This window comes from Octodon degus, unplaced genomic scaffold (genome assembly GCF_000260255.1).
Source record: "Octodon degus isolate 3935 unplaced genomic scaffold, OctDeg1.0 scaffold00102, whole genome shotgun sequence".
In the NCBI taxonomy this organism is placed as follows: Eukaryota; Metazoa; Chordata; class Mammalia; order Rodentia; family Octodontidae; genus Octodon; species Octodon degus.
The window spans coordinates 3,323,552-3,331,942 of NW_004524678.1; the positions used below are offsets into that span (position 1 = coordinate 3,323,552).

At 44.9% G+C, this 8,391-nt stretch overlaps 1 protein-coding gene across 2 annotated transcripts in view; it reads right to left on the reverse strand.

Annotated features, from left to right (window-relative positions):
• The window catches only part of Frmd6 (FERM domain containing 6), a 78,443-nt gene extending 71,009 nt beyond the window's left edge, over nt 1-7,434 (reverse strand). For both annotated transcript variants that reach the window (XM_004638753.2, XM_004638752.2), the window contains exon 1: nt 7,316-7,434. The gene's annotated coding sequence lies outside the window, so the exon portion shown is untranslated. The remainder of the gene's footprint in view (nt 1-7,315) is intronic.
• Nucleotides 7,435-8,391: the final 957 nt, after the last annotated feature.

Here is an 8,391-nt window from a genome sequence, read left to right on the forward strand (position 1 = left end):
AAACTTTCAGATTATTAATTTCTTTTGAATAAATGGCTTTAAAATCTTAAGCTTTAAACCTTACAATAAAACCCTAAGAGCTTTGACCCACGTTACATAAATTGCCAATGGGAGGAGTACTGGAATGAACAAAAAACTGACCTCATACCAAGTAATAGTGGCTTTCTTTAAAAGGATTCACAAAAAATTCTACAGGACCCATGAGCAGAAGACCAGTGGTATTCTAAAGTACTTTGCATAGCATTAATCACCAGAGAAAAAATTCTAATCTGCACATTTATTTTTTGACATCTGGAGAAAAATAATTATCTAGCAAGGAAAATCAGGGGGACCAAGATGGTTGAAAATTAGAAAAATAATTAGGAAAGATAACTTGATCAATTAGTGATCAGAGGAACAGGCTAGCTGTTCCTCACACAGGGACATAGCTCAATATTTTAAGTACAAAATACTATGCCAGATTTTGCTGCTTGTTTAGTGCTACAAAACAAAATATAGGGGCTGGAGGTGTAAGCTTAGGGCAAAAAGCTTCCATAGCACGCACAGCGGCCCTAAGTTTGATCCCCAGCACTGCCGAAAACACAAAACAAAACCAGAAAATATAACAGAAATCATGCACTGTTTGGAAGCAAAGGCTCAGATACCCCAAAGAAAAAGCTATAAATCTCTCTACAATAGCTTCTTTCTCTCCTGGGCAACAAAATATTACTTGACTGTTAACTATATGTCAAAGGCCAGATGTTTTACATGTATTATTTTATTTCATCAAAAGACCCTGTAAGATAGCATTATTATGCAGGCTTTACAGATGAAGATATAAGACATAGAGATTAAGAGGGTAACCTAAGTTCCCCAAGTCCCACATAGGGGTAACATCTGGATTTGGACCACAGAGGGCAGATCTAAAAGATCAGAATTACCATTTTACTTCCCCGCCTCTCTGGTATTCTGTCTTCAAAATCTAGTACTCCTTTCTTGGATAATTTTACTGAGCAATTTGTCAAGAATTGTGGACCTACATCTAAAATTTAACTTATGCATGCTAACTGTTTGCTATTGTAAACAGTGTCTCATCCAAGCAGGATATATCCACTGTTACAAATTTTTGTAATGTTGCTTTTATTTTTGACCCTAAATGAGTATAAGCTGAAATACATACAGCCTTTCCTTGAACCATTGAAAAACATCCTTTATTCTTTAGGGAAACATGAAATAAAGTATCTACATGAACAGTTACCCTTTGCAAGCACTTTGCTTTATCTATTAGATCTCTGAGTGAAATCATAATCCTGTGTTTTACAGTAAGTGCTTTCCTGGGGACTGTTATAGACCTCAGCTTCAGAATTTCACTGCTGCTTTGGAAAAGACTGGATGCTTCCAGAGATAGTTAAGAAAACTTGATGGGGGAAGGAGATGCTACAGAGGGAAGGAGAAACTATTTAAAGAAAGGAATCAGAAATGATAATAATTGAAAAAATGAATTTTTTACAGCATTTTCTTAAGAATGAACTCTTTGGAAAAATTTTACATAGCAGTCATTTGAAATTAGCATTCATTAGGATCATGCATGGATCCGTGAAATAAAGAATCAACAAGGTACTCAGGTTACCACCTCGTTGGTACTTAAAACCAAAGTCTCACTGAAGAGCCCTATCAGCAAAAGGGAAGAAAAAGAGAAGCCGACAGCCCTGGACTGAGGGTGGAGGCACAGTAGGCCGGTGAGAGTGAGCTTCTGCCTCATCTTTTTTCTGGGCAGGTCTGTTTCTATCTTAACAGAGCCACAGGACACCTTGGTGTGAATGTGAAGAGGGCACTTGTCCTCCAGGCCAAGGAGCTCCCAGCAGACTCCCTGCTTAATCTCCAAGGACAGAGCTGCATCTATTCCACTGCACCCCCGTGTGGCAGGGCAAGGCCTGCGGAGCTCCAGGCAGGAAGCCCTGAAGGTCCAGCCCTCTCCAGCACACAGGTGGGCTGGATCATCAGGAGGCATCAGGAGGTGCTTCCCCTCCTAGCACGGCATCAGCTTTGCAACTCAATGGGAGTCACTCAGCTCCCAGGGCCTCCACCTCTACAAAATGATGGGGCTCACTGAGATGTCACCCAAGGCCCCCTTCCATCCCCAGTGCTCAGCTAAATAGGACAGTATCTACTTGGCATAGTCCAAACCACTTCCCTAAAACAGTATAATTCTGTGGACTACATGAAACCCTTGGTGTTTACATTGTGATATTCCTTTTCTTTTACCATATCTTATTTCTCGAGTTTTTAATAAAAAATCTTAAACCTATAGTCTACTTTCAATCGAAGTACTCAATTTTCTTTAGAGTTATCAAAGGGTTATCTGCTATATAGTAGCCCAAAGCTGCTGAAATGTCCATCAACAAAATAAGTTGATGTACATTCATGTACATTCAAACTCAGTATATTCATTCATAAAAGTAAAGAAACAAACACTGCTTCTACTTTCATCAATTTGGACTTACTAGATGACATTACTTTGCACTAAAGAACACACCCAAAAATAAGCCAAAAACAGCCTTATATTTGATTTCATTTAAATGCAATCCAAAAGCAGATCAAAACTAAGCTATGACATGAGAAATCAAGGGAGCCATTACCCTTGGGGTAGGAATGATGACTGTAGCTGGGAAAGTTCTGTCTCTTGATTTGAATGCTACCTCTCTGTGATTGCTCCATGTTGTACGCTTCTGACCTGTACATTTTTCTGGTTGTGTTTTAATTCAATAACAAGTTCAAATAAATAAAGCAAGGCCCAGAAGGGAAAAAAATCTACTGAAACTGTATAGCATAAGTGCTGCTACCTGTGGGGAGAAAATTAATTAATTTCATTTAATGTGACCAGAGAGAGAACCACCTGAAAAGCTCAGTGAGAAACTTCATTTCCCAAGAGCTGCTGCTGCTGAAATTTGTTCTATTTTTATAACTTCATCTCTCACATGAAACTGTGGCTCTGATATAAAATACTGCTTTAAATAAAATATTTCATATTGTTGGAAAACATCTGAGGATGTCTCAGGATGATTCAGTTGGAATACAAAGTTTCTAGAGCACACATCTGGGCAGCATCCACCCAGTTATTAGCACATTAATACAATGACCGGAGTAATGGCCAAGCTCTGCTGTACAGGTTGAATTCTGCTGGGAACGGCCACGCAGGTAGAGAAAGACATTCAAGGAAATTCTGTGCTACAGACAACTCCAGGTAAACAATTCCTTCTCCTTGGGACTGGATGTAAATTTGTTTCCACACACTTTTGCCTGCCTGGAGTAATACAAATAGATGGCAGAGCAGTGATTTCTTTCCCCTTTTCAGGGTTCTGCAATCCCTCTTTGAGCAACATAGTGAACTGCGTGATGATTGGTCCATTTGATTCTCATAAAAAGTGACAGTATACAAACTTGCAAGTGTAGTACACAAGCTTGTGCCAGTAGTAATTATACCTCGTGTTAAGTATTCAGGAGAGACTACTTCTTTTTATTCAATACTTTATAATCCTGTAGCATTAGTTATTATTGCTGCAGGGTCCCTTTTGGTCCTACAGAATAGCAGACAGGTATTCATAGTTCCTCAAATGTGTGTGGGGGGCTAATTAAATACTGTATTTGTAGAATCATTAGAACTTAGACAAAATATATTTCCAATCTTTGAAAGAGTAAGTAGCTTTCTGAGGGGGTGGGGAACAGTAATAAGTATTCAACCCAGCACGTTAATTGACATCAAACTAGTGATTCAACAATATTGCAGGCAAGGTTTCCAGGATAAATATAAATTAGTAGCCCATTCCCATCCTGGGTACAGACATTGGGGTACCTCGTTTCTAATCATTTAATCCTTTTTCCTCAACTACAAAAGATCTTATTCTTTCATTTCCACCTAATTGCAAGTTCTCCCCACCTCAGCCTTGTTTTAAATACTTTTCCTTCCAAGTTTACATTTTCCTTGCAATCTAATAGCCAGTATCCCACTTCCACCTTCCTCTCAAATTACCCCTTAACTCTACTTATTTTTATAGGCCCCCAAAACTTCTCCAGGATAGTGTGCAATTCAAAAAGCCCTCTCAACTACCCTCCACATCAAAGTTCAACCACAGAAGTCAACAATACCATTTGTCCTTCTTGGGTTTAAGGAAGGTACATTATAACTAAAATCTCACTATAAAATTCCTCCATTAAGTGTTTGCTACTCTCCCTCTGTTGTATACACAATCATAGTGTAGCACAATTCCAAAATGTGCAATTATACAAACATACAAAGACTTCCTAAGATACATAAAATTGTTAGGGCATAACAGATATCTTTTATAATTCTGGTGTTGGGAGTATAGATTAAATTTTTTTTTTTCTTGTAAGTTGTGTTTGTTGTTTCTTGTTGGGATGCGAATGAGGTAAATAGACAGTCGAGGATCATCCTATAAGGACCAACCTGATACACCAGCAACCACAACAAACTATAGTACAACAGGATTCTACTGCAGATTATAAACACACCTAGAACTTTAATTTCCTCTATAAAAGAAGAAAGTTTTAATTGCATAAATGAAAGCAAAGGCACTAACTTTGCCCATAATGATACACAATTCCTGTTTTCCCACTTAAGAAATAGGCTTTATGTCCCAAACTGGATCATTTATGAGGTATATATTAATGAATAGTAAGAAGAAAATCATCTCTACATACATCCAGAAAACTTTTCTATCCTACTGAAAGCTCAAGAAATTGGGGTCTCAATTTAGAAAACTACTTAAGGGGTAATTTGTGAACACCATCTGGGTCCCAGAAAGCCTCATCAACAGAAGGGAAAACTTGTTGAGCTCATCCAAACCTAAAATTCGCATACATTTTTACATCTGGACTGAATTAATCTTTTCTTGGTACTGGCTTTTATGTAATAAAATAATTGTTTGCAGGTTTATTTTTTTTTAAAGCCATTTTTGGAAATAAAAAATGTGCAACATCGAAGTTGAAAACTACAAAGAATCCCATTATTAAAGTTAGTTGCAAGACAGAACTCATTTACACTAAACTCTAAATCTGCCAGCTCAGTCAAAAACAATGCTGCTTGAGACTTTCATTCCAAGCATCTGCCACAAAACTCTACACAGCCTCTTATGTCACAAGTTCTGAAAGCCAAAAATGCTTTATAAGTACAGTTAAGCATAGGGGGTAAAAATCCAGAAACTAGAAAAAACTTTACAACACCCCTTAATTCAACAAGCCCAACTGAGTGACAGTTTTCAAAGAACCTGTAGCCCCAAACAGTTACTTAGCACACTGGTATTTTTTCAAAAGCAGTATGGTCTTCTTGGTCTGTGTTGTTTTCAAGACATTTTCCTGTAAACCCTGGGGCATTTCAAACCTCCAAGTTCAAATTGAGTACTTGAAGCTCTTATCTCAAGCCTACAAAGTTCCCCCAAAAGGGGGGAGGGTGGGTTGGAAAGATTTCCTGTCCCTTAAAATGAGCCCTGCAATAACTGCCGGTCACTGCAGCCCCCCAGTGTCAGATCCCAGGGATTCTTACAAGCAATTCAAAAGAAGAAAATTAGTTCATATTACAGTCCGTCTGCTTTCTGAAGATTCCCTGCAGATAACATGACATGGGATATCCCCTGGGGGACCCTCTCCATCTAATAACCCCACCAAAGGTCTACTTTAATATGAAATAGGAATCCAATATGTTTACAAACACACTGAAAAAAAGCTTTCAGTGTCAATTGTCTGACAATTGTGCAGTCTTTTTCACTTTTAACATAAAGCTTCTATTTCCCAAAACCACACCAAAGGAAAATGATGAAGCGCTAGAAGTTTAATTTTACAGAAGACAACAGCGAAGGCATATGTTTTCCTGCCTCTTGCTGGTCTTCTCCCTTCCCCCACTCTCTATCCTGCAAGCCATTTGTAGGTCTTGGTTGCTAAAACTACTAATTCTCTAGAATCTGAAAATCTTCTTATTCTTCAACATAGCTGGGTCTAAATGTATGCACTGCTCTGAAGAAGGAAACTCAAAGTCACAAGCCTCTTTAGTGGCAGATGGGTTTGGGAAAACTTTACCCACAAAGTTTTGATGCTGTGAAATATCAACTCCCTGAAATCACAGAAAGGAAATGACTTACATTCTTGGAAAATGAAGCCACTAGCAGCTTTCTCCAATAGCATTTTCTAATCCCCAAACTACACCCTGTGGCAAGAGGGAGTATTTCGTGCAAAAACTACATTTAAATAGATGCTTATAAAACCAATAATAAACAAACATCACCGGGTCACCGGGTCCCAGAGAAAAAAGAAAGGAATCCTGCGTGGAAAATCCTACATGAGATATTTTTCTTCCACATTGTGTAGGACGGCACAAGCTTGCAATCAAAGCAACCTGAGAACACTTATTGAAGTTTTCCTTCCCTGCTGCGGGCATTGCACAGCTGCTGAGAGACATGCTGGCAAAACTGAGTCGTTGCATACATCTACGCAGGAAAAAGGGTGAAAGGGCTAGTATTCCTTTGGGCATTAGCTACACAACCGCTTGGCCTGAAAAATCTGCCGGTTTTCAACTCTAAAATACACTTGTTTTGACAGCTTTCCATCTATTTAAGCCTTTCAGAAAGCGCCGCACCAGTAGGTCTCCAGTCCCGAGACTCGAGGTGTCGTTCACTCCGTGGGGACCTCACCTGGGTGGCCCCCAGCTGTCCATATCTGACTGCGACCTCCCCGGGAGGATAGCCCGGTGGTCTTCGGCCTGCGCGCCGCACGCTCCTCCCGAGACCCCAAGTCTGCAGGCCGCGCCCCCCACTCGCGCGCCCAAGGCCCCTGCAGGCGTGAGCTGGCCCCAGCGCCCACTCGGTACCCCAGACTGGGCACTTTTAGGGGCATCGCGCTGCGGACCGCAGCTGGGTTCCTTCCGAAGCCGACTGCCCGGCCTTGGGGCGCGCACGACAGGCGGCAGGCGCCGCGCCCCGGAACGCGGGGGCTCAGGTGCGGATCCCGGGGGCCGGGCGCGACCGGCGGGAGTCCCACAGTCCGCGAGGACCACGGCGGGGCACCGGCCTCCCGCCTCGCCGCACAGCCGCCCGGGGCCACGTCCGGAGACCCGCGGCAGCCGACCTGGGCGCCCGGACCCCGACGCCCGGGTTGAGGGTGAGGAGAAGAAAGGCGCGGAGCTGGGAGCACAGCCTCCGCCCGGACTCGCCACTCCACAAACCTCCCAAAGCCCTTCCCGCCGCCGCCCGGCCGGCAGGGGGCACCGCGAGCGGCCAGGGCGCGGAACCCGGCGAAGAGGCCCCAGGCGCCGCGCTCCTGCTTGTACCTCGACAAAATCGCGAGTCCCAGGGTCCGACTCCACTCAGCCTCTCGGTCTCTTCCTGCCGGCCCAGAGGCTGCCCGCTCCTCTCAGCCCCCTGGCCCGGGAGCCAGACGTGCGCTCCGCGCAAGCCCCGCCTCCAGTCCCGCCCCCGTCCCGCCCACGAGTTCCGCCCCTGGCGCCCCGCCCCCGGACTCCCTGAGCCCCGCCCCCAGCCAGCGGGGATTGGCGACTGCCTCAGCGCCTCTTAGGCCTGGCGTCCCGCCCCACGCCCCGGGCCGCACGTGTAGCGCCTGCCAGCCCCGCCCCGGACCCAACCAAGCGTTCCGCAGCGGGGGGCAGCGAGACAAACTGAGGGCGGGAGAACGAGAGGGAGCCACTCCTTCCAGGTCATGGGGAGGGGTTCGAGCCTCTGATGGCTGTTATGCTGTGGGCTGAGGCGGTGAGGCCTTTTTTCCCGCTACAGAGCCTGACAAAGTAGGGGTAACACTGTGCGCTTCCCCCTTTCTGGCCAAGTGGTTCTCCCCACTGCGCTCCCCCCCCCCGCCCCGCCCCAGCGCTCCCCGAAGTTCCCCAATAGGAAACGTCTGGCTGACCGTGGATGGCTTTTTGTCTTGATCCTTGTCTTACTTATTTGGGACCCACGGAGGCGAGGCCGCTCGGAGCGGAGGCGGTCCCCGCGAGGAGCTTCGTCACTCCTCGCCTCCCGCAGTCCTCCTGTCCCTCACCCTCCCGCCAGTCTGCGGTGGGGACGCGGCGCCCCCGCCGGTTGGGCGCGGGGTGGCCGGGCGCCGGGAGGTAGCGGAGTCTCCAGCCAGCCCGGCCGTTCTTGTGCCTGGCTTGACTGCTAGATGAAGAGAGGCGATCGAGAAAGGACGGTAGCCAGCACCTGGGTGACGCCAAAAGAGCTAGCTTTTCTTGCCCTCCGTTTTGATCTAAACATAAATATCTAATGCTAGTTGTCATTGGCTGGAAGTTTGGCTGCCTGAATGCCTCGTTTGCATAGCGAGAGAAAAATCCGTTTTGTGTTCATTACACCTGAAGCTCATTTGAAATAACTACGTCATTCACAGCTCTGACAT